We start from the raw sequence: 5,000 nt of genomic DNA, 5'->3' as shown, positions 1-5,000 counted from the left end.
ACCGAGGTGAGTGGTGGTTGTCCCCGAAAAAGCCCTCCCCTTTTCCGTAGCCCCGTTTAAAGTTTTGTTTGGGCTCCTGTTCAGCGGGGAAGCGCGTGCGCGTGGCAACCTTGACACCCCCGTGTTCCCCTGGACCAGACCTTTCCAACGCCGCCTGAGTTAAGGTGCTACGACGTCCCTAAGTGGAGATGCCTCTAAATGAACACCTTTTCCCAACTTTGCACGTTTCCAGCTTGAGAGGAAAAGGGGCTTAAAATTCACAGTTATTCGCCCGAACGTGGGATTTGGCTGGGGACGGTTTCTATATTCAAGTTGGGATGGGGGGCACCGAGGTGAGTGGTGGTTGTCCCCGAAAAAGCCCTCCCCTTTTCCGTAGCCCCGTTTAAAGTTCTGTTTGGGCTCCTGTTCAGCGGGGAAGCGCGTGCGCGTGGCAAACTTGACACCCCCGTGTTCCCCTGGTCCAGACCTTTCTAACGCCGCCTGAGTCAAGGTGCTACGACGTCCCCAAGTGGGGATGCCTGTAGATGAGCACATTTTCCCAACTTTGAATGTAAGTTTCCAGTATCATTGAAAATGTGGCCTCAAACGAGCAGTTTTGCCCCCGAACGTGGGATTTGGCTGGGGACGGTTTCTATATTCAAGTTGGGATGGGGGGCACCGAGGTGAGTGGTGGTTGTCCCCGAAAAAGCCCTCCCCTTTTCCGTAGCCCCGTTTAAAGTTTTGTTTGGGCTCCTGTTCAGCGGGGATGCGCGTGCGCGTGGCAACCTTGACACGCCCGTGTTCCCCTGGACCAGACCTTTCTAACGCCGCCTGAGTTAAGGTGCTACGACGTCCCTAAGTGGAGATGCCTGTAAATGAACACCTTTTCCCAACTTTGCACGTTTCCAGCTTGAGAGGAAAAGGGGCTTAAAATTCACAGTTATTCGCCCGAACGTGGGATTTCGCTGGGGACGGTTTCTAAGTTCAAGTTGGGATGGGGGGCACCGAGGTGAGTGGTGGTTGTCCCCGAAAAAGCCCTCCCCTTTTCCGTAGCCCCGTTTAAAGTTTTGTTTGGGCTCCTGTTCAGCGGGGAAGCGCGTGCGCGTGGCAACCTTGACACGCCCGTGTTCCCCTGGACCAGACCTTTCTAACGCCGCCTGAGTTAAGGTGCTACGACGTCCCCAAGTGGGGATGCCTGTAAATGAACACCTTTTCCCAACTTTGAATGTAAGTTTCCAGTATCATTGAAAATGTGGCCTCAAACGTGCAGTTTTGCCCCCGAACGTGGGATTTGGCTGGGGACGGTTTCTAAATTCAAGTTGGGATGGGGGGCACCGAGGTGAGTGGTGGTTGTCCCCGAAAAAGCCCTCCCCTTTTCCGTAGCCCCGTTTAAAGTTTTGTTTGGGCTCCTGTTCAACGGGGATGCGCGTGCGCGTGGCAAACATGACACGCCCGTGTTCCCCTGGACCAGACCTTTCTAACGCCACCTGAGTTAAGGTGCTACGACGTCCCCAAGTGGGGATGCCTCTAAATGAAGCCAATTTCTCCTATTTGAATGCACTCTCCCAGCCCAGAGAGGCATGTGCCTTAAAATTCACAGTTATTCACCCGAACGTGGGATTTTGTTGAGGACGGTTTCTAAATTCAAGTTGGAACAGGGGGCACCGACGTGAGTGGTGTTTGTCCCCGAAAAAGCTCTCCCCTTTTCCGTAGCCCCGTTTAAAGTTTTGTTTGGGCTCCTGTTTAGCGGGGATGCGCGTGCGCGTGGCAACCTTGACACGCCCGTGTTCCCCTGGACCAGACCTTTCTAACGCCGCCTGAGTTAAGGTGCTACGACGTCCCTAAGTGGAGATGCCTGTAAATGAACACCTTTTCCCAACTTTGAATGTAAGTTTCCAGTATCATTGAAAATGTGGCCTCAAACGAGCAGTTTTGCCCCCGAACGTGGGATTTGGCTGGGGACGGTTTCTAAATTCAAGTTGGGATGGGGGGAACCGAGGTGAGTGGTGGTTGTCCCCGAAAAAGCCCTCCCCTTTTCCGTAGCCCCGTTTAAAGTTTTGTTTGGGCTCCTGTTCAGCGGGGATGCGCGTGCGCGTGGCAAACATGACACGCCCGTGTTCCCCTGGACCAGACCTTTCTAACGCCACCTGAGTTAAGGTGCTACGACGTCCCCAAGTGGGGATGCCTCTAAATGAAGCCAATTTCTCCTATTTGAATGCACTCTCCCAGCCCAGAGAGGCATGTGCCTTAAAATTCACAGTTATTCACCCGAACGTGGGATTTTGTTGAGGACGGTTTCTAAATTCAAGTTGGAACAGGGGGCACCGACGTGAGTGGTGTTTGTCCCCGAAAAAGCTCTCCCCTTTTCCGTAGCCCCGTTTAAAGTTTTGTTTGGGCTCCTGTTTAGCGGGGATGCGCGTGCGCGTGGCAACCTTGACACGCCCGTGTTCCCCTGGACCAGACCTTTCTAACGCCGCCTGAGTTAAGGTGCTACGACGTCCCTAAGTGGAGATGCCTGTAAATGAACACCTTTTCCCAACTTTGAATGTAAGTTTCCAGTATCATTGAAAATGTGGCCTCAAACGAGCAGTTTTGCCCCCGAACGTGGGATTTGGCTGGGGACGGTTTCTAAATTCAAGTTGGGATGGGGGGAACCGAGGTGAGTGGTGGTTGTCCCCGAAAAAGCCCTCCCCTTTTCCGTAGCCCCGTTTAAAGTTTTGTTTGGGCTCCTGTTCAGCGGGGATGCGCGTGCGCGTGGCAAACATGACACGCCCGTGTTCCCCTGGACCAGACCTTTCTAACGCCACCTGAGTTAAGGTGCTACGACGTCCCCAAGTGGGGATGCCTCTAAATGAAGCCAATTTCTCCTATTTGAATGCACTCTCCCAGCCCAGAGAGGCATGTGCCTTAAAATTCACAGTTATTCACCCGAACGTGGGATTTTGTTGAGGACGGTTTCTAAATTCAAGTTGGAACAGGGGGCACCGACGTGAGTGGTGTTTGTCCCCGAAAAAGCTCTCCCCTTTTCCGTAGCCCCGTTTAAAGTTTTGTTTGGGCTCCTGTTTAGCGGGGATGCGCGTGCGCGTGGCAACCTTGACACGCCCGTGTTCCCCTGGACCAGACCTTTCCAACGCCACCCGAGTCAAGGTGCTACGACGTCCCTAAGTGGGGATGCCTGTAGATGAGCACATTTTCCCAGCTTTGAATGTAAGTTTCCAGCATCATTGAAAATGTGGCCTCAAACGTGCAGTTTTGCGCCCGAACGTGGGATTTTGTTGAGGACGGTTTCTAAATTCAAGTTAGCATAAGGGGCACACGTGTGAGTTGTTATTTTCCCAGGATTGATGGTTTCCAATTCGGTAGCTCCGTTTAAAGTTTTGTTTTGGCCCCTGTTTAGCGGGGATGCGCGTGCGCGTGGCAAACTTGACACGCCCGTGTTCCCCTGGACCAGACCTTTCCAACGCCACCCGAGTCAAGGTGCTACGACGTCCCTAAGTGGGGATGCCTGTAGATGAGCACATTTTCCCAGCTTTGAATGTAAGTTTCCAGCATCATTGAAAATGTGGCCTCAAACGTGCAGTTTTGCGCCCGAACGTGGGATTTTGTTGAGGACGGTTTCTAAATTCAAGTTAGCATAAGGGGCACACGTGTGAGTTGTTATTTTCCCAGGATTGATGGTTTCCAATTCGGTAGCTCCGTTTAAAGTTTTGTTTTGGCCCCTGTTTAGCGGGGATGCGCGTGCGCGTGGCAAACTTGACACGCCCGTGTTCCCCTGGACCAGACCTTTCCAACGCCACCCGAGTTAAGGTGCTACGACGTCCCTAAGTGGAGATGCCTCTAAATGAAGCCAATTTCTCCTATTTGAATGCACTCTCCCAGCCCAGAGAGGCATGTGCCTTAAAATTCACAGTTATTCACCCGAACGTGGGATTTTGTTGAGGACGGTTTCTAAATTCAAGTTAGAATAAGGGGCACACGTGTGAGTTGTTATTTTCCCAGGATTGATGATTTCCAATTCGGTAGCTCCGTTTAAAGTTTTGTTTCGCTTCCCGTTTTCGTTGCGTAGCTCTGATTTGGCTGGGGATAGTTTTATACACTGCTTTAGAGTAAGACACATACGTGCGAGTTGTTTTCACATTGGAATTGACGATAGCCATTTCGGTGTTGACGTTTAACGTTTTCTTTCGCTTCCCGTTTCCGTTTTATCCAACCGATTTCGCTGGGGACAGTTTTGTTATTTAAGTTGGAGTGAGACGCAGCGACGTGCGTTGAAATTTCCGCCCTATCTGCGACGGTTCACGGTTGTAGCTCCGATTGAAGTTTTCTTTTGCTTCCCGTTTCGCGCACGCGCACGTGCGCGTTATTAGTCCCGGTTTTCCGTGTGCCCCCGGTTAATACCTTTCGAATGAGCCTATTTTGATCAAAATCCGTTGGGCGGAACCGAAAATGAGCTCGAAAAACGGTTTTCCCAGCTTCGCAGTGCATTTCCCAGCTTCTGACTTACAAGCGTAACATTGTCGCGGCCCCCAGTCCACCAGACAGCTACCATAGAGTATATAAGTCATCCTGGGAAAATGAATGGAAGTCAATGGCAGTATGACTTTACAGTGGTTTTGCCCATACTACACATATGGTGTATACACGGACCATGCACCATATGTGTCTCCCGCACACGGGTGAAAATGTATCCGCCTGAGAGGCACTCGGGGCGGGCACCCGATGGGGCATGAGACCCCCCCACCCCTGGTGGTCAAAAAAAAGTTAAAGTTTTTTTTTCCTTTCCTCCAGGCGCCTACTTGGCTCTGGGGCGCCCCAGAATCATGCCCCCCGACCCCGGCACTACCCGGGGGGCCGATGGGGGCCCTTTTTTTGAAATTTTTTTTTTCTCCATATTTGAAGCCCCGGCACAGGCTAGACCCATACCCCGACCCCGGGCACCCGCGAGCGGCCGGTAGGTGGCGTGTTTTGGGTCATTTTTTTTTTCTTGGCCGTTTTGAAGCCCCAGCGAGCCCCTGAGCCAT

This window comes from Osmerus mordax, unplaced genomic scaffold (genome assembly GCF_038355195.1).
Source record: "Osmerus mordax isolate fOsmMor3 unplaced genomic scaffold, fOsmMor3.pri Scaffold_141, whole genome shotgun sequence".
NCBI classification, from domain to species: domain Eukaryota; kingdom Metazoa; phylum Chordata; class Actinopteri; order Osmeriformes; family Osmeridae; genus Osmerus; species Osmerus mordax.
Note: the sequence above shows the minus strand (reverse complement) of the source record.